This window comes from Manis javanica, chromosome 12 (assembly GCF_040802235.1).
Source record: "Manis javanica isolate MJ-LG chromosome 12, MJ_LKY, whole genome shotgun sequence".
Lineage (NCBI taxonomy): Eukaryota > Metazoa > Chordata > Mammalia > Pholidota > Manidae > Manis > Manis javanica.
Window position 1 is genome coordinate 83,056,472 of NC_133167.1, and position 21,812 is coordinate 83,078,283.

The 21,812-nt window shown below is 42.8% G+C and overlaps 1 protein-coding gene across 1 annotated transcript in view; it reads left to right on the forward strand.

Moving 5' to 3' along the window:
* The window catches only part of LOC140845168 (ADAMTS-like protein 3), a 119,458-nt gene that overhangs the window by 30,421 nt on the left and 67,225 nt on the right, over positions 1 to 21,812 (forward strand). The window contains exon 2 of the transcript XR_012123905.1: positions 20,606 to 20,994. The gene's annotated coding sequence lies outside the window, so the exon portion shown is untranslated. The remainder of the gene's footprint in view (positions 1 to 20,605; positions 20,995 to 21,812) is intronic.

The window sequence follows — 21,812 nt, forward strand, 5'->3', positions numbered from 1 at the left end:
ATCTACACCCCTACCTCCGGCTCTAAGACTTTTACGCAACCGGGACACTTCTTTTAGTGTAATAGCAGTCTTTTCAACTCACTGCCTCTCAACTCCGATACACCCTGCATTCTCATCACCCTAATCCCACAGTTAACACTTTACAGCATGGCAGAATTTCTTGAGCTCCAACCTCCCTTGCCCTCGCGCACAAAAAGAGCTGCTTTCCTTCCCATCATGGTCAGTAGCTCTTTGATCACCTCAGCCATTGGGGCAGGGTTTTCGGGAGAAGCCTTGGGTCACTCTCTATAGGCAGTTAGAGATCTCAACGCCAAACTTGAGGGAGCCCTGACATCCACTGCCGATTCTCTAGCCTCTCTCCAAAGACAGGTCACTTCGCTAGCTAAAGTCACCCTTCAAAACCGGCGGGCCCTAGATCTGCTTACAGCCGAGAAGGGCGGCACCTGCGTCTTCCTCTGGGAAGAGTGCTGCTATTACATCAACGAATCTGGCATTGTAGAAACTGACATTACCAAACTCACCGACCTTGCCTCCAGTCTCCACTCTGCTTCCAATTCCAACCCATTCTCGTCAACACTAACAAACCCCCTCCTCACCTGGCTCTGGCCCATTGCAGGCCCCATAATAATCATTCTTCTCGCCTGTCTCTTCTTACCCTGTATAATAAAGTTCATCAAATCCCAAGTCGGAAAAATCTCTAATCAAGCTTTCAACCAGCTTTTACTCAGGAACTACCAGCTTCTGGCCACAGAAGATCCCTCACCCTCACGTGACCTCCTCACCACACGCTGAGATGGACCCCTCTCTCCACTGGAAACTGTTCCTGGAAACAATAGCCGCAGACGCCTGGCTCCTGACACCCATATCCTCTTGGCCAACCTATGGTTACAGGGAACCTTCATTGATTTCCAAACCTGAAGAAGTCCACATCTACTCGTCCTTACTGCGGGGAGTCCTATCAACCCTTTCCTCCCAATCCTCAAGCCCTCACTCCCTTCTCTGCCCCTGTTCAGCAGGAAGCAGCCAGAGAGAAAGCAACGTCCACAAACCCATAGAGGAGAAAGGGGAGAATGAAGGGTCCCCACCAGTAAGATGGCAAACTTCCGGCTTCTCTTCGGGGTCCTCAGTTCCCGCCGGCGCCACCTGAAGCCCAATCACCTCTCGCCCCCCTCCCAATCCCAGCACCTAGCCAACAGCCACCAGCCCCGTAGAAGTGACACCTCAATCAATTCATGCCCCCTCCTATATAACCCAGCACCTTTCCCTAATAAAGCGGAACTCTCCGGTGAATTGCTGCTATGTGTCGCTCCTTTCCTTTCACTATCCATCTCCAGAAATTTTTCATCTTCCCTAACATAAACTCTGTCCCCATTAAAGATGAACTTCTCCACCCCACCCCACCCCCAGCCCCAGTAACATCTATTTTATTTTCCACCTCTATGAGTTTGTCACCAGCATTTTTAGCAAGAACCTCAGGTGATTTGGAGGGATGCATCCAAATTTGGGAACCACTGGATCAGATAGTCCCTAGGGTATGAAAATAGTGTTCATTTTATTGAATTGGAAAAGGATGATAGAACGTAAGCTACAGTGGCTTCAGACCCCACCTAACTTTGCCTTGTTCACTGAGCAAAGCTAATATGTGCTTTGCTGCAGAAGCACTGTGGCCTGGAAGGCTGAACTTGTGGCACCTGTTCGTGCCTGAGGGGCCACCTCCTCTCCATCTTCCACACGTTTTCCCTGTGGTCTTGGTGCAGTTTTCCTTTATAATTCACACTACTGGCGTTTTTTTGGCCTGTTCCTGGCTGTCTAGTGTGAAGTTTATAGTTTCGTCCCATCACTTCTGACTATTCATTCCCTCAATTTACAAACAAAACCACAACATATCTCAGCTTCCAGTTCATCCTTTTATTGCCACTGTCTTTTGTGGTTTGGGGATGCTTGCTTGTTGACACACTGAAGGAGAAGATGAACTTAGCTGTGTTCCGGATCCCTCCAGGAAAGCCTGCCAAGCCTGCCCAGGGGAGATCAAAATATCTGCCTTCGTGGTTTACTGTGAGCTGAGCTCTGAATTTACATAGGGAGCAGATGTTCAAGAGCTTCTTTTTTCTTTACTTAGGAAAAAATTAAACCTATACCTTATAAAGCTAAGCCAAGGCAACTGCAGTTTTGACCCTCTGAGGTTTCAGCTGTGAAATGTGTTGACATCTGATACAGTTAGTCGTCTCGAAGTCCTCCCCCGGAGCCTTCCTGGCTTCTATGAGATTCGCAAGACTTCAGGCTGCCGTGTTTCCCCCCTCTCCTGTTTTTTCCCTATGTGAAAACCAAGGAAACAGGACAGAATTTAGAACATTTTGTACAATTTCTTCATTGCTATTTTGGCTTCTCCATTTGTAGAAGTCGTATTTGCTAAAATCGAATTAGGTTGTATTTCAGGCATCCGTTTTTCTCACAACGACGGTAACAACTTCTTCTGTGTCACACTGTCTTCCCTTTAATTTTCACAATGACCCCGTGAGGATGCATTTTTGGGGAGAGGAAGCCAGAATGCAGGGAGGTGAGGGGATTGCCCAGTGGCTGCAGAGCTCCTGAGTGGTGGATGGTGGTTCTGTGGCGTGTGGTTCTAGGAAGAGCTCTGATCTGAATTCAAGTCTCACCCCTCCTTAGGCTAGTCTAATAAAGTAGACAGAGAAGTTAGTGATTATATTACGGTACTGGGAGGTTCAGGGTCAAGTATGGCTTCCTGGGAGAGGTGGTACATGAACTGAAGTCCTAAGATGTATGTAGGTGTTACAAGAATAACATACCAGGCATTTGGGGTTGCATGCAGGCCAACTGACCCTTGTGGGATATGCCAAGATGTTGAGGTGCTGAGTGTGGATAGGGGCCTGCAGGGTAGGAAGGTAGTAAAGACAGCATGGGTGCAGCTGGGAAAGTAAGCAAGTTTTGGAGGTCTTCCACAGTTCACTGAGGAAATTGGACTTCATCTGGAGGTAGTGGGTACAAACCACTTAAGAATTCTAGCAAATGATGTAATCACAGTTACATTTTAGAAATTCCTGCAGCTTGTTTCTCATTATACACTATGATAAAACTGTAGCAGCTCTCATATTGCAACTAGTTATCTCCTCAGGACACATTTACTGGGATGAAGTTTCTGGGCCAGAGGACAGGTACACTGAAGGCATATAATTTCTACTTCCAATTTCCTTTTTACAAAGTCAGTGCTGATTCGCCTATAAATAGCAGCGACCCAGCCCACCCTCTTTTCCACACTTTCAGGAACATGGGGAAATTACCTTTTTGAAAAAATGCTGTTTTCTAGTACTTTTTATGTTTTCATGTTTTACACTTGGCTTTAATCCATGGAGAGTTTACTTTGACGTGTCATGTGTAGTGTCAGTCTAACTTAATTTTCTTCCAAATGGTTAACCAATTGTCCTAGCACAATCTATTGAATAATTTGAACTACTCACTTGGATTTTAAAATACCATCATTGTGTAAACTGACTACTCATTGCCAGTACCTCACTGTTTGAATCTCTGTGATTTTTTAGTGCTTTCTTCCATCAGGCTACTAAAGTGCTATGTAAAAAGTTCTTGACTGTGCTCACCTAACTATGCATAAAACTTTAGGGTTGTCTTGTCTATTTCCAACCTCCCAAAAAATTGCCTAAGAGTTGGATTGGAACTGCATTATATAAATTAAAAATTGCATAAAATTTATTAATTAAATATAAATTAAGGGAGAAGACACATCTTTATAATTTTGAGTCTTTGCATTCAGAGACATGTGTTGTTCTCTCCATTAATTCAGATCTTTGGGGTTAGAATCCCCTCCATAGATTGTAGTTTTAATCATATCAGCCCTGCACATTCCATATAATGATTTCATTTGCAAGCTCACAGAATCTTGTCAGTTTTCTTACATTTTTTTATGCCTTTGTTTGCTCATCTGTAAAATCAGGAGAATAACATTACTTGTTCAATAAGGTTGTGAAAATTATATCAAGTAGTACAAGTGATATTCTTAGCACAGTGCCTACAGCTAATAGAAAGTTAGCTGAATTCTGGGGGATCTGGTAACAACAGGACACATAGGGACTATTTTAGTGAACTTTATATTTTTCCAAAAAGTTTCAATTAATTTTACTATGTTTCATAGTCATAAAGTCATCCTCAAATAATGATAATTTTGTCTAATGCTGGCTATTCTTTCCTAATATTCACACCTGTCTTGTGCCTTTCTTATCTCATTTTGTTATCTTTATACTTTTTACATTTCTGAAGTCATTTCATTTGTATCTTATATAGGTTTTCAAATTAGGTTAAGGTCATTATACTTTAATAGGACCGTTTAATTCATTTAAATGTACAATCATTACTTATAGTTCTGGCCTTCATTTTAAGTGTCCGCTCCTGCCTGCCCTGGGGCCGGATCCGCTTGCAGGTGCGGGTGGATGGCTGGTGGGAGTCAGTCCCAGTCACCGTGGAACTGAAATCTCCGTCTCCTTGCCGGTGCGGCCGAGCTGCTGTCCCTGCTCTGGGCCCCGGCACCTCTCCTCTCTCAGCAGCAGCAGCAGTTGGAGTGCCTCGAGCTTCTCATCTCTCTTTCCTCCTGTTTCTGCATCTTTCTGACTCCAGGCAAACAAATTTCTCTGTTTCTAAGGACTCGTGTGATTAGATTGGGCCCCGGGTGACCTCCCTGTCCTGAGGTCTGTGACCTTCATCACATCCTGCACAATCCACTTGGCCATGGAATGTCACCTAGTGGTCAGGGCAGGCATTTTTGTAGGGCCGTATTCTGCCTCCAACTCCAGGTTTCTATGTGAAGAATCACTTTTTGCCCCTTTTCCCTGGAAGACAGTTTGCCTTTCCAACTGTATGTTTGGTACATTTTTACAGGTTTCATTTCTGAACATTTTTTCTGTTCTGTTTTTGAACCTCTACTTGAAGAATCCAGTTAGTTACCTTCAATATTGGACTCTTTAGGTTCTCTCTCATTTTGTCTCTAAAAACTGCACTTAAAATAATCAATTTTAGAGAGGTATGATTTGCATGCGGAGAACTGTGTCTATTTAAAGTGGTGAGTTTGAAAAGATGTCCAAGCCCCAATCAGGACACAGGACAATTCTGTCACCTGCATAGGTTTTCTTGGCTGACCATGCCTCCCTCCACCCCTCTAAATGCTTTAAAAGCTTCTCTTTCTCCTTCTCTCAGCACTGCACACACTTCCAAGTCTTTCCTCTTGATCACCAGCTTGATCATAAGCCATGTTTCTTCTGTTTGTCCCTGGTCCTGAATCACCTGTTAGATCTGTAACAATGCTGTTATATTTCACATTGGTTTCCTCAGCTCTGTACTGTTATTCTGCTCTTTCATCATCTCATGTCTAAGCTCTCACCTTAGCAAATTGCTGTCCTTAAGTTCTACTGTGTGCAAAGATGTGGCTAACATGCTCTGTTTCTCTGGCTGTGTTTTGCTCAGAGGTGGTTCTTCTAATGTTTTTGTACAACTGTGCTCTTTTCTGTTCCTTTTTAAAAAATTACTGTGGGGAGAAAACAAGAGTAAAACAAGATTCAGAACTGAGTGACTATACATTTTTTTTAGTTGCCCTGGCTTTTTCTCCCCCCAAACTATTCATGGCTGATCTGGACAGCACCGACATCTTAAGAGGACAGCCTGAAAAATCTAGGATGCATAGGAAAGCATGGTGTCTGACCATTGTTTACCCTATTGGGAGTCGAGGCGAGCCTTCTGATTTACTCCTCCTCCTCTCAGGATTCTGAATTACTAGACACAGGAGTTCAATTTGAATGGAAAAAAAATCTGCTTCCCATTAAAAAATAATCCCAAATTTTAAGTTTTTATTACTAAGAAGGAAGGAGGAAAAGAATGAATCACCATCAAAAGTACAATATGTACATGGGCAGAAAATTCAAACATTTAAATATTTTAAAAAGCTACAGAACAAAAAGTATAAGCCTCCCTCTTTACCCACTCCGGTCCCTGGCACTTGCAATTGCTTCCAGAAAAGAGAAGTTATACATAAATCATCATATATAGACATATATGCTATAAATAGATATATACTATATCTCATATATATATTGTGTATGCATATATATATCCTTTTTTATATACTTAGATGAAAGTCCATAGTATATGAACTACCCCATCCTTGTTTGATTTAACCATCTCTAAGAGGAGACAATTCCTTATCAGCTTGTAGAACTGCCTCCTCCTTGTAAATGACCTCATGTTATTACATGGTAAGGATGTGTCATCTCAAATTTAATCAGCCTCCCCCTTTCCAGTTCTGCCATGGAAAGCAGTAGGAAAGAAAAGAGGAACTGCAGAAATCACTCCAGCGCTCCTCCATCCTGGGAGGGGAGGCTGAGCAAGCCTGCTCGCGGAATATGAGGATCAGGGAATAGAGCTCCCCACTGACAGCGTTCAACACAGTAAACAAAATTTGGGGGGTTTATTGGTATTTCTTTACTGGGCTCAGATATAGCAGTGGTGCTTCATTCTGCCAGTGGGAATATGCTATTGCAGACAACCGTACTGAAGTCTTGTCTGGAGAAAGTTGGATGACTGAGAGGCCCTTACTACCCATCTTTCTGAGATTTTAAACATTAAGTTTTGGAGCTGTACCTTAAGCAGACATCTTAGCAGTATTTTCTGAAGTTATTTAGTGCAACAGTATCCTGTGAATAGAGGTCTGTGTTCACTTAAATTTATGAAATGATGCCCATCATATTCCCCTTGTAGGTGTTTCTAGTACGTATTCACATAGCAGCGTCTGAGGGTAAGTTTGTGGTAAATAAACCTGGTGAACGTCACTCAACTCAAGGGTTCCGGACTCACTCTGTCACTGAACCTCTTGCCTGTCCCTTGAGATCTCATGATGCAACTGTTGCTTCAGAGTGTATTCAGTATGTGTGTCTGAGCCAAATCTATTTTTTAAATTAAGTGTAGAAATCAATAAACACACTCTGTAAAGGGCTAGATAGTAAATATTTTAGGCTTTGCAGGCCAGTCTCTGTTGCAAACATTCAGCTCTGCCATATAGCAAAAATATAGCCATAAACAACAGGTGAACAGGTGACCTGGCTATCTTCACTAAATCCTTTGTGAATGCTTAAATGGAATTTTATGTAATTTTCATATGACACAGGATATTATCCTTCTTTTGCCTTTTTCCCCTTAATCATTGACAACTATAAAAATCGTTCTTAGCTGGTAGTCTGTACAGAAACAGGTGGGTCAGATTTGACCCATAGGCCATAGGTGGATGACCTCTGACTTAGTGGACAGTATTTCAGGATGAGAAATAAGTGATTTATTCAGCCAGATTGTGCAATACCCTTGATGTTTTCCATCAGATTAGGAAGTTTAGAGTATTTATATATTAAATAGAAGATTATTGATACCTCATCTACTCTGCAGAAAGCATTTGTTATCCTGCAGTTCTGCTCCCAAATATTGAGACTGTTTAATAATAAAACTCTGCCTATTAACAAAAGACAAGCTCAATGATGATTTTTTTGAATAAATGTTGGTGAAAATCTCCATATTATAGGAGACATCAGGATAGAAATAATCTCTCCATAATGTTTTATTTATGACCAAATCTTAAAGAAAACCTTTCAATGATGTCATGCATAGATTTGAATTCTGAAACAGACACAAAAGTTTGTTATATGTAGAGTGAAAAAATTCTTCTGCTTCTACTAAGATTTGAAAATCTGTTAATTATATAACAGAGCATCAATAACAGTGCAGCATTCAAAAATGTATTGAATCCTCTCAGAATGAAGGTAATTTTTTGCTTCATTGAAGGCTTGTCACTCCTTTCTGTGGCTCCCTGGCTCCCCGCAGATTCATTCCGGACCCCTGGTCAGCCTGCAGCACCACGTGTGGGCCAGGCCTTGCACGGCAACGTGTTTGGGAGGTATTTGACCCTTGCAAATGGGGCAGCTGTGTCTTGTGTGGCTACTGGTTGGAGAGATGACTAGCTGAGCTTGAGCCAAACATGCACATTGGCAAGACGCTAAAGGGGGTTAAGTCATTCGAATAGCTGCAAACTATGCCTTTTCTTTCATTTTGCATTATGATTCTATATTCTAGGAAGATAAAGGAGAGCGGGACTATACCCTGAGCACAAAGTTAGGTTCCTTTGGCCTGAGCACCTGCATAAGCCAGGTGGGGAGAGAGCAGCTGATGAATATGGAATAAAAAGGAAAATGCAGAATTGAGGTCAAGGCAGTCTTGTGCATAAACCAGTGCTACAGATTGGGGCCGCCCGGGATTTACCGTCTCTGGTCTGCTCTCACTCAGAAGTCATCCTCAGAACATTTAGGTCATCTCTGTACACTGGGCCAGAAACCAGGGCAGAACACACATGCTGAGATGTGCGTGTGCGTGTGAGGAACACGCAGAGCCGGTGGCCTTGCTAGGGCTGGAAGAGCAGTGCAGTCAGGTGGCCGCATGAGGTGGAGGTTGGCTCCAGCTGACTCAGGCATCCCAGGGTCCCGAAGGGAGTGGGCAAGCAGGGGGCAGGAGTCCAGACGGGCCTTCTCCAGGGATGTCTGCTGGCAGTAAAAAGTTAGAAATAATCAATAGGAAAGCTACATCTTCTGCTCACATGAAGGAGACTCGTTTGTCTCTTCAGGAACCCAGAGCCCCTGACCCCTTACCCCTTGACTTGAGCTGTCACGGAGAAACCTGGGCTAGACATGCTCTGACCTCAGTCCTGCCCACGGAGGAAACGGGGCCTTCTAAGGCAGTTACAGGCATGCTCCACTCCCCCAGGTGGTCGCGGATGTGTTAGTAGGAGCTCAGGCCTGGTCGCTGTGCCTGAACCCCTACCCTTTCTTCCCCAGACCCAAGTAAATTCTCGACCCTTCCCATCCAGTCCCGTGACGTAATGGTGTCTGTCTTTCTCCTCTCCTGCCTTATTCAACCTCTAAACACCCTACACACTGTTCTCTAGCTTTGCCAGCCTGCCCTGCCAAAAACCCAGATAAAGCAGTGTACACTTTGCCCACCGGCCGCAGCTAAGCCACTGCCTGTCCTATGGAGTTCTACAGGTGGCATCTGGGAAAAGAAGACCTTGCCGTCTCCAGATTCTCTCTTCCTCTCTTGCTTCTCCTTGGTTCTTAGAAACCCTTCTCAGCTAGCTAGGAATTCAGCTCTCCTGGTTCACTTGTACCCTGGAGGTCTGCTGCGTCTCTTACCTCCAGGGCCCATCATCTGTCACTTTCACACTGCCTCCTGTCTGTGGCTGCCTGAAACTGCTCCCTCTGAGGTAAGTATTTGGGACTCGATTCCTCTTTTGTTATACCTTGGGAACCTTAATACTGGCATGCCCTTGGCAATCTGGGAGCTCATTTCTACTTTGCTGATGAGTAGAGGTAGTTGTTGAGATGCGAAAACGGTCCCCTATTCAGTTACAGTTACAGATGACTGGAACTTTCCATGGCATTCCTACAAAATATCAGCCCTCTGCCGTTTCTGAGCCCAGCGTTGCCGCAGTTTCCCCCAAGGACTGGAGCTTTGTCTTCTATTGTGAGAGCAGAAGTGAGCCCTGGCATTTCTTGTACAACCCACACGAACTTTATCAGTCTCCAGTTTTCAATCACTGCATCGAGAGGATCACTAGTTCATCTGGGTCCCGGCCATCCTTGAGTTCAGACCTTTTCCTCCCTAGAAAGGCCCCCTGCATTTGGGAAAGCAGATGGCACGTTGGGTCCTTAGCTCTCTACAGACCAGTTGTACTGCCCAATGACACACGGCGGGGGACCCCATTCAGCTGACTGTGTCAGATGGCATCTCCGAAGGCTGATGCCAGGATGCTGGACTCCGCTGTCGTGTGCCCAGCACTCAGCAAGATAGGCCTAGATTCCACCTCCAGGATGGCTGGAACCGACTGGAATGATTTTCTATTTTTATTGTTGTTAACAGCTTTATTATGATTTAACTCACATACTGTACAATTTATGCATTTAAGGTGTACAGTTGGGTGGTTTTTAGTATATTCACAAAGTTGTGCTACCATCACTGCAGTCAATTTCAGAACACTTTACTTACCCCCAAGAGAACCCTGCATCGTGCGCGGTCACTCCCCGTGTCCCTTCTAAGCCCGTTTTCCTAGCCAGTGGCAGCCCCTGGCAACTGCTCATCTGCCTTCTGCGTTACGTGTAAATGGAATCACAGATGTGTGGTCCGTGGGAACTGCCTTCTTTCACTTACTATAACGTCTTCAGTAGCAGTTCACCCCTCTGATTGCCTGAATCACTTCAGTTCTTCTTATGGCTCACATACTGTTCTACTGTAGGGATAGACTACATTTTATTATCTGTTTATCAGTTAGAAATATGGATTATTTACATGTCTTGGGTATTATGAATAACACTTCTGTGGGCATTAATGTACACATTTTCTCACGGATGTGTTTCCGTTTCTCCTGGGTATCTGCCTAGAAAGGTAAAATGACCTTTGAATCCACTTCAAGCCTACAAGTCATGTGAAACTTCACTAATTGACTTTATCCTCACTGGCACTGCGCACCTTTTGGCCAGCTGGGAGAGGACAAATTGCCTTGTAATGAAGTGAAATTTGGGTCAGAAGCTTCATGTGAAGGTGCCATCTGTTTTCCGGCATCTGGTTGTATATCTGGAACACATTTTACAAATTTTAACTCAAATTTTAGCTAAACCTGGTAATCTTTAAACACAAACAACTGGTTAAACAGCAGTTTAGCCTTATACGGGTGTATTGTGTCATACAATCCTAGAATAATATGTTTTAAATCAACCTTGGACACCCACTGTCCCAAACTTTACAATTGGGAAACCAAGGTTTAGGAGCTACCCCACAGTCCAAAATAGACAACAAACAAACCATTTAATTCTCCTTTTGAGAGGGTTGGTTGAACTCTTAAGTGCATACGGTAGGCTTCCCAACTTGGCAAAAAATGCTGTTTTTAATTTCTTGGGTTCAAGCTTAAAATTTCTTTCTAAATAAATAAGTGAATTCCATAAACCTCAAAAGCTCAGACATGAAACCAGAATCTATAAAGGTAAGGGACTGGGTGTCTATTTTGTGCTAGATGCCACGGCTCTGCCCTGGCTTCTGTGCTCTGTGTTGGGTTATGAAATGAGTGAGACACGGTCCTTGTCGTGATGAGGCAGAGCTCTTGGTGCTTGGCTGTACTACTTACAGGCGGTGACACTTGCCTGTCTGATCCATTTCCATGTGGTTTTGGAGAGTCGGCTTCTGCAAGTCCACTTACTTGTGCTTATAAACGTCAGTTTTTAACTCTGAATCTGGATTACAGTGGGGGAAAGCGCAGTGACTGTAAACCACGGGAAAATGGAACATTCACAGACGTGCGGTTATTCCTGTTTCTGGTAGAAAGATAATACATGCAAATTACAGATTTCTGGAAAGATAAAACTTTTGGTCACATCCTGATAGTCTTCATACTTTTATTTTCCGATTTGTCCTCACAGCCATACGGGAAATAAAAATAAATCCATTTGTTGTTGGCATGGACACTTAAGAACCTTTCCTAAGTCAGCTTTCATACTGGAGTGCGACAGAGAATCCTTTCTTAATCTCCAAAGCATGAAGAATCTAGACATATTCAGTGTCCTGCTTCCAGAACATATGTCCATATGTATGGAGCACTGTGTGTGTGTGAGTTGGTACACGTACACCCTGGAAGATAGGCTCACTTTTTTAATAGCTTCTGGTAAGGTTTTATAATCTGCGATGTCATGAACATGCCTTATCAAAGTTTTTCTTTTGCATTTTATGTTACCTGTTGCATCAATGACCTTTCTTTTCCACCTCTTCATGTTCTAACAACACAAGCTAGTAATACATGCATGGACTTTGACCCCTTGGACCCCTGTCTCTTCCACTCTTTTTGGGCAAGGAATTTAAGTTTGTCAAGGTTTCTTTTTGTAGAATGAGAAGGGCCACACCTATCTCATTAATATTAATGAAAGGACTGAAAATAATAATTAAACAAGGTGATGTTAGAATGTTTAGTCACAGTGCCTGACACATGGTATGTAGTAAATGTTAGTGGGGTGATTCTTTATGACTAAATTTCTTTAGTCAGATTGAACTAGACTCAGTGCATCTTAAACTTAATGCATGCTGAACCCCTTAAAGTGTCCAAGAATTCTTATGAATTCTCTAGGTAAATAATCATCTGGAATTAATGATGATGTCATCTTTCCTTTTCCAATACTTATTTATCTCATTTAAGTTTTATATCTTATTGGATTGTCTAGAACTTCACCAACAATAGTAAATAATGTGGATAATGCTAGCCTTGCCTTGGCCCTGGAAGTAGCAAGAACTCTCTAGTGTCTCATTCAAATACAGCATTCTGAAATAATTTATTGCATGTTTCTTTCAGGCACTGGGCTAGGATATAGTGACTCAGTAGTTCTTGCCTTTGGAACTCAAATCATCTAGCGGGGAAATGCATTAATCACATAACCACATTCACGTATGTAAAATTACAGCCGGTTGTAGCAGCTAAAAAGGAAACATGTGGGTGACCTCTTCTTGAAAGCATATCTCCCCGGGCAAGGGAAACAAATGCAAAAATTAACAAATGGGACTATATCAAGCTGAAAGGCTTCTGTACAGCAAAGGACACCATCACTAGAGCAAAAAGGTATCCTACAGTATGGGAGAATATATTCAAAAATGACAGATCCGATAAAGGGTTGACATCCAAAATATATAAAGAGCTCACACACCTCAACAAACAAAAAGCAAATAATCCAATTAAAAAATGGGCAGAGGAGCTGAATAGACAGTTCTCTAAAGAAGAAATTCACATGGCCAACAGACACATGAAAACATACTCCACATCACTAATTATCAGGGAAATGCAAATTAAAACCACAATGAGATATCATCTCACACCAGTAAGGATGGCTACCATCCAAAAGACAAACAACAACAAATGTTGGTGAGGTTGTGGAGAAAGGGGAACCCTCCTACACTGCTGGTGGGAATGTAAAGTAGTTCAACCATTGTGGAAAGCAGTATGGAGGTTCCTCAAAATAGAAATACCATTTGACCCAGGAATTCCACTTCTAGGAATTTACCCCAAGAATGCAGCACTCCAGTTTGAAAAAGACAGATGCACCCCTATGTTTATCACTGCACTATTTACAATAGCCAAGAAATGGAAGCAACCTAAATGTCCATCAGTAGATGAATGGATAAAGAAGATGTGGTACCTATACACAATGGAATATTACTCAGCTATAAGAAAAAAACAGATCCTACCATTTGCAACAACATAGATGGAGCTAGAGGGTATTATGCTCAGTGAAATAAGCCAGGCAGAGAAAAACAAGTACCAAATGATTTCACACCTATGTGGAGTATAAGAACAAAAGACAACTGAAGGAACAAAACAGCAGCAGAAGCACAGAACCCAAGAATGGACTAACAGTTACCAAAGGGAAAGGGACTGGGGAGGATGGGTGGGAAGGGAGGGATAAGGGCAGGGAAAAAGAAAGGGGGCATTACGATTAACATGTATAGTGTGGTGGGGGCACGGGGAGGGCTGTGCAACACAGAGAAGACAAGTAGTGATTTTACAGCATCATACTATGTTGATGGACAGTGACTGTGAATGGGTATGTGGGGGGGACTTGGTGAAGGGGGAGCCTAGTAAACATAATGTCCTTCATGTAATTGTAGATTAATGATACCAAAATAAAACTTATAAAAAAAAAAAGGAAGCATGTGGGGCTATGAAGGCAGAGAAGAGGAGGAACTTGGCCTAATTAAGGAAGTAAGGAAAAGCTTCTCTAGAAACAATTATACTTAAATCTGAAAGATGAGGAATTAATTAAGCAAAAGAGGCATTGGAAAGGGTGGCACAAAGAGAATTTCCAGCAGAAAAAAGAGCTTGTGCAAAGGCCCCAGGTGGCAGGAGGGTGTCTGGTACCTTCCAGGAACTGCAGAAGGCAGGCACAGCTGGAGTTCATGGAAGCCCGGGTTTCATGTGAGATGATGCTAGAGAGGAAGGTAGGGGCCAGGCAGTTAAGGCCTTGCTGGCTGTATTGATTTCTGTTCTTATCCCAAGATCAAGGGGAAGCCATTCAAGTGGGAGTCACATGATCAAATTTTTATTTATTTCAAAAAGCTTAATCCAGCCGTATTGTAAAAAATGGATTAGAAGGGATAGAATGGATGTAAGGGAGGCCAGGTAGGAAGCCATTGCCTAGTCCCGGTGAGAGCCTGGGCTGGGGCGGTGGGGTGGCGGAGACGGGCAGCAGCAGTGTCCCTGAGCAGTGCATAAAGGTGGACACCTGTCTGTGGGGTGGGCAGCCAGAGTGGAGGCTAAGTCTGAGTCCCGGAGTTGTTTTCTGAGATGATGAGAGCTTACAGGAGGTCTGGCCAGGCAGAAGGAATTGTGAGGTCAGTGTATACACTGTGCATGGACAGCAGTGAAGCTCGGGGCCCGGACAGGCATCTTCAGGGAGAGAATACCTGTCCGGAGGGCCTAAGAATGAGCTTTGAGGACAGTCAGCATTTGCCAGTTGAGTGGAGGATGCTGAGCTGCAGTCAATGAAAGTAAGAGTCAGCAAGACAGGAGGAAAGCTGGGAGGGAGTGGCGTGGTGGCGAGCGCAGTTAGCCACGTGATGGACACAGGGCTGGAGGTGAGAACTCGAGTGTGTGGGGGGCTCAGCGCGGGGGGTGGTGGTTCAGGGGCGCCATGGACACGGAAGCCAGGTGGGAAAGGATGGAGGGAAGAGGGACAAGTGACAAAATGGAAATGAATAGAATGGATTACTGGTTTGTGGCAAACTTTATGATCAAGAAGACAAAGAGAGGATGGCAGCCAGAGGCCCTGTGGGTTGAGGTAGGTGCTGTGTGTGTGTGTCATGTTTGATCACAGAGAGTCTTGGGTAAATTTGAAAGGCCGTGAGAAAGTTCTGGAATGAAAGTGAAAGGCGGGGTGATCAGCCCCCTTCCCAAGAAGATGGAAGGGAATGCAATCCAAAGCACAGTGGTGGAGATGAGGTGAAGACGTGGCTCCCCCTGAAATGGGGAGACAGAAAAGGATAGGATGGATTTGAGAGCAGGGTGATGTGTTCCTGTCTGGTGTGTGCATGCAAACCTGTGTGCCAGGTGTAAGATAAATTCTAGCTGGAATAAGCAGGCAAAGAGAGGCAACAAAGGGCCAGGTAATTTATTTAAATACCCCCGGGTGAGGTTCTGTGGCCTTATTGTCAGAGGCCAGAGAAGTCACACACGGTTAGGGAGGTGGGGCGCTTATAAGGGATTAGGAGGGGGAGGAGTGTGCAAGCTATCCTAAGGGGTGTTGAGAGGTATGATTGGCTAAAGGTGACATAATAGTCAAGTAGAAACTTTTTTCTTTCCAAGAGAGAGGAGGCTGACATCCGGCCTCCTCTTAGTTGGCACATCTGGATGGAATTGATCTGGATGGAATTGAGGGAGAGCTGTCCCCTTTCCATATACGGCACGGACTTTTGGGTCTGGTCTGTTCTCCCCTTATGGCATCTCTCTGTTCTGTTTGCATGTCCTTGTTTTTCCTTTCTCCATCCTAACATTCCAGCCTTTTGGTCATAATGGGCGACGACTCAATCTGGCTACTTCCGGCTGACAAGGGGCATCATGTGGGTTTGAGGCTGGTATTAGGCTGAAGAAGGGGGTTCAGTGGGAGGAGGTGCGTAACGGTGAAGTAACGTCTGGTTGGTGGCAACCCGGGTCATCTGGGTTAGCCGCTGTTGGAGGAAACTGAGGACACAAGGGGCAACTAAGAGTAAACCACAAACTGTTATTAAGAGGCCCAGTAGGGGCATTAGCCAGGCTGTTATGGGGGACTGGAATTCTGGATCGAGTTTACATTTCAATGACTAGTATTAGGATTTAGTATAGATAAGACTGCATTATTGAAACAATACTTTTCTCTAAAATCACCCTTATTTTTATTAGAAGTAGTTAGATTAAGAAAATAACAGTTGGCTTGATTATTTGCATAAGTGCAGCAAGAAGAGCAATTGATTACATGGGCTCTTTTAAATATGGTTTGCTGGAACTTTTTGTAAGGAATTTCAGATTGGACTTTTAAGGGCTTCTTGAGGCTAGAAAGCCAAGCCAGACTTGCCATCAGGTTGTGCTTGCAGTACCTGTAGATTTGGATGAATTCCTCTCTTGAGGTTCCTGCACCTGCCAGGAAGTGACCTTCTTTACTCACCTGGTAAAGCTGCTGGGAACTCTGTAAGCAAGGTACCAGGCCAGTTTTTTTAAGGGGCTTTGTTGGCTTTATAAAGTCAATCTTAGTTCCTTAAAGCTGTCTGTTTATATCTGAGTTTACACACATGTCTCTCAGGTATGACATTCCAGTCAAAGCCTTGGTAATATAACCAGTGATTTTAATTGGTTCTCTTACAAGGAAAGCAGATTCTTATTGAACTTGTGCAAATAAATATACTGCCTTGAAATATAAAAATAGTTCCTGAGAGTTTTTAAATTCTGGAGGGATCAGGTAGAGAGAAAAATAAAGTTTTAATTCTGCTTATAAAGGCAGTCATTTACTAAACTGTTGTCAGCTTAAGAAAAAAAGCTTAAAACACTTTATCAACAGCATTTGAAACAAAAAGCCACAAAATCATCTTCTTCAGCTTACTTAATCTTATGTAACCAATACCTGTTCTGCTGAAATCTAGTTCTTTACTAGTGTAGGAGTAATAAAACAGTGACTATAAATGGCAAAAGACTTACAAATGACAATGGTTAAAGATCTGATGAGAGCTTACAGCAGGGATTTGGTGGGTGAACCGACAGGCGGTTGAGGTCATCCTGTGTTCTTTTTTACGGTGCTGACTGCAGTGTGCTAGCACTTACTGGAGGGTTTTGCACACACGCAGACCTGAATGTATTGCTGTGTGTGGGTGCCCTCTGTTTAGCTCTGTGGAGTACAAAAATGCTTTCCCGCAAACAGGAAAACACGTGAACTCGGAACTGGCTCACTGTGGGCTCATTTTAGCACACTGTCTATGGAGGCTGTTCCCGACATGGTACATTAACAATCTCTGTTTTGTTCTCTTCGAACCCTGCAAATCATGACAGGCCTCTAGCTGTACTTTCTTCCAGGTACTCTTGATATAATTGGTCACTTCCTCTTGGGCTCTAGTGATGTTTCTGATGCCCTTCATAAGGCCAAGTGTCTTTCAACAATCCTTAATCTTTACCAGCTGTCTCCTTAACCGGTTCCTAAAAAGAACTCACCTATTTGGACAGCTGTAAAACTTGCAGTTGACACCAAAAATGGTACTGTCCTTCTGCACTTGGCTGGGCCCATAGCATTTTATTTTTCCCCTCTGTTCCGTTTCCTGGGAGCTGATCCAGTGCTCACTCTATCACACTGGCTAATCAGCAGAGAGAAGCCTGTACATTAGCTATTTTTTTCAGTATGGCTGTAGGTTTCTGCACTAGAGCATCACAGGGCAACACTATGTGAAGCAGATCTATTTTTTTCCTTTTATAGATTTTTCTCATCAGGGTTATAGTAGTTTTGTAAGAAGAATGGAGTTTTCCACTCCCTTCAATCATCTTAAATGGTTGACATCAGAGATATCATCTGTTTAAAAATTTGAAAGAACTTTTTCTAATGTTCTAATGGTTCCTAAATGATGTGTTCTTATTTTTCCCTCTTGGGAGCCAGAGGGCTGGGGGGAGCACCTTGACTGGATTTTACCCATCCTTTCAAGCCTCCCCCCGACTTGACTATAACTTATGGTTATAGTCAAGGTCTTGATTTTTAAGTAAATTCCATAATTTAGATGTTGTTGGAAAGAAGTTATCCATTTCATGACACTTTATTATCCAGAGGTGTCCATCTAGCCTCAAGTTGCTGTTAGTCACTTTCTTCTCTTTTTTCCTTGCCATGAATGATGTGACATCTATTCATTCTTTTTGACCTAGGAGTTATATAAGAAACGGCTTTTAAAAAATTCTAGTGATTGGGTGTTGGGGGGTTAATTGTTTGTTGTTAATTTAAACTTGGACTGTATTATGGTTAGAGACTGTTACCTGCATAATTTCTGGCTTTTGGAACTTAGTGCATTTTTCTTTATAACTAAAATAGGATCAATTTTTGTTAATGTTCTGTTGGTACTAAAAAAGAGCATATTGCATCCATTTCTAAGGCCCAGGGTTATTTGGTTATTAAGTCAACATAATTTTCTTATTCAAATCATTTTTCCATATTTATTTTACAACTTGATATACTAAGTGCTGGGTGGCACTTAAAGCTTCTGACTTACATATTTTCTTCATTGTTCTGGGTATTTCTTACCCGGTGTATGTGTGTTATGTTATTGGCATGTTGATCTAGTCAAGACTTGTTTGCAAGAAACCCCACTCAAACTAACCTGAAGTCAATAGAAGGGGATATATTAGCTCATTTATTGGCTCTGCTTTCCCTCTCCGAGTCCATGGTTTTACCCTTGAATCATTAATTCATTTCTTGATGAAGGCTTTGCATATGTTTTTTGCCAAAAAAATCCCCAAACACCAAAATGATCCTCTCATTACGACTTTATGGAAGTCAAATGTGAAGTGGATAATGTTGCTTATGCTACCAAGGAATTTATTATAAAAATTTTATTGAAATCTCAGCACTTGATTTACATCTTCTGAATGCATTCTTGCAATTACTATCCAAATTTTGTTAAGTGTAAAATAAAGAAAACTTATTTTTATAATTTTTACTTTTACTTTGAAGATAAAGGTTTGATGATGCCTCTTGACATGAAGGGGTGTCCAAGTCATGCTGTAGATGCAGAAGGCGGGGTGGGAGGGATCTCTGTGGCCATCCTTGGAAAATATGTTCTACCTCAATAAGTATGCTAAGAAATCTATTTACCTTTTACGTTCTTTTGCATAGACTTGCTTTAAGCCAGCAACATTTTTCATGAGTGTTACAAAATTTCACCCATATGGTTGAAATGAGATAACTATGGTGCTTTAAGACCCACGTGCACAATCTCCAGAAAACATCCCAACATAGTCTCTGTGGATATTTTCTAAAGAATTTTGATTACAAATTAAAATATATATGAAACATAGCTGGATTTTTCTCAGATTAAAAAGAAATGAAACCTGCCAGAAGATAAACATCTATGTCCCAGTAAAGTCACTAAGGAAGTTGGACATTTGCAAATGAGAACTAGTTGTTAAACTATAGCATTTGTCTCCTTGTATCTCAGGTTAGCCAGTGTTTATATTTTTTAAAAAGTTCATGGGAGATGCATGGAGGCTTAAGATGGGGCATCCTGCCATGGCCAGAAATGTGAGTTTATAGCTGAAGAACGCAGGGGAAGCTTTAGTGGAAAGAACTGAACATCACAAATACGTATTTTATACACACTTTTGGCCCATACCGCATTCTGTAAAACACTGTAAAATGATTGAATTGAAACATGGCATTTGGAAAAAGAACCACAATCTTATAACATAAGGGAACACACATTCTTGCATGAAACCAAATATATTTGCATATTTCAAATAGCATTGCGCTTTTTATTTCTTTTTTTTTTTTTCATCGAAAGTTTGATTTATATTTTGTTCAGTTCTGATTTCCTTTTGTCTCAGCTGACAAAGAATAGTAGTTGAGACATAGGCTTTGGGGTCAGACGGGCCTGTCTGGCCTCAGAGGAAAAATGTGCCCCTGAAAGTTCCTATTTGAACAAGGAGCAGCTGCTGATTTGAGAAACCAGCTAGCTGTATTACATTTTGGAATCCCTCGTGTACAAAAGAGAGACCCTTGAATTAGAAGGCAGGAAATCTGATTTTTAGTTTTGCACCTACCACTTTGTGTTGTCTTAATTTCTCTCTAAACCTTAGTTTTCTGATGATGAAATTAATAAAATGAAGATAATGATACCATTCTTTTGACCTCACGGGGTATTGTGGGCTCAGCTAATGTATTTGAAGGCACTTCATACCATCAAACCACTTGCCCGCTGGGAGGTATTTCTGTTGTTTGTCTGGCAATACAGTATCACCAATCACAGGAACAGTGAGTGGGAGCTCAGAGTGCCATGAAAATTTTCATAAGGCTTGTACATCAGAGTTAGCACATATGCAATGATATGTAGAAAATATTATTCTTTAGTAGCTGATGTGAAAACTCCTTTTCAGGAAACAGCTGTCTGTGTTTGGAAGGAACATTTTGATGCTTCGTTTGAGGGAACTTTTTATTTGAGTCCATTTGGAATGCAGATACGTCTGAAGGTAGATAAGGAGCTGGGGGTGCTCTTAAAGTTTTGAGATGAATGTATTTGGGGGAGAAAAAAGAGAGGGGCTGAGTTTAAAAGGAGACTGAGAGAATATTAGAGACTGGGAGCCTTTGGAAAAATGGGAGCAGTTGTTTTCTCCCATTTGTGCCCAGAAGGCAGCCTACAGCCATGCGTTGTGGTGAAAGGGGAAGTGGCTTCAGAACCAGAAGCCCAAGAGCCTGTTCTCTTTTTCCCTGCAGTAAGTCATTCTAAATCATTTACATTGTTTTCTCTTTGCAACCAGCAGGGCGCCAGGAAGCCATAGCAGTGTGCTTGCACACCCAGACCCAGCAGACAGTCAATAACACCTTGTGTGATATGGCCCGCCGTCCTCCAGCAATGAGCCGAGCCTGTAACACGGATCCCTGCCCGCCCAGGTGCGTGCCATCTTGTGCTCCTGGGACATGCTGTATCTGATGACAACTCTCTCTTCTGCCAAGAAATGCATGTGTGTGTAGACTTGCTGGTTCACCCAAGATGGATCAGCCTCGCCTACCTCAGTGTTCTCCCTTCTCGGCCCAAATCACGCTCCGACCAGATTCTTGCTTGTGCACACAAATACTGCCCTGTGGACCTTTGTTTGCATCCAGTATGAGTGAACATAAACTGGCCTGCTGCTGGGAAAGCCGTGAGGTCAGCAGTTCTGTTCTCTTTCTCTGATCTGTCTCCTCAAGGGCACTTGTTTGCCTAAATTCGCATCAAAGAGCACAAGATCTGACTTGGAGAGGCCCTGGGTCACGGTAGATACTTAATGAATGACCATGTGCCCTCCTGTTTGTTAGCTAGAATTTATCCCAGTATGTCATTACACTTCCCACTGACTTGCCTTAGATCTCAGAATGGGGTGTATAACGTTACAGGCCCCAAAGAATGGCAAAGTTGACTTATTTTGGTCTCCTAGGTCAAGAGGTTGACCTTAAAAGTTAATCTGTCTCCTTGCTTAACTATAAGACCTTGGGGAATTTTACCAGAAGGGAGGGTAGGTTTTCCCCGTGTCCCCTTAGCCCTGGGTGTTGCCGGCCACAGAATTATAACTCAGCATCACTCGGTTCTCACATAAGACCTTCCAGAACCTGCGCCCTGCCTTTCCCTTCTTCTCTCCTTTACCTGTATTGTCTGGAACACTTTTCTATGATTAGAATCAGTTGCCAAAAATTTAGAGTCTGTTCCCCATCACCCCCACCCTCTCTGCCAGGATCTCTTTGCTGCCTCTTAACACTTACATCTGCCCACTGAATGAAGTACCTTTATTGGCTAATGGCAAGTTTTGCTATTTTTAGGAATCTCTGTAATTAAGGAAGCGTATCACACCCCCCTGCCATACTGGAGTAAGGACAGGTCTGCTTTATGTTTATTTAGGACATAATTTGCGCCTCTGGAATTCTCGTGACCCATCTGATTTTGATTCCATGGAAAGAGTTGGCTGTGATGTAAAAACTCCTGCCTTTTGG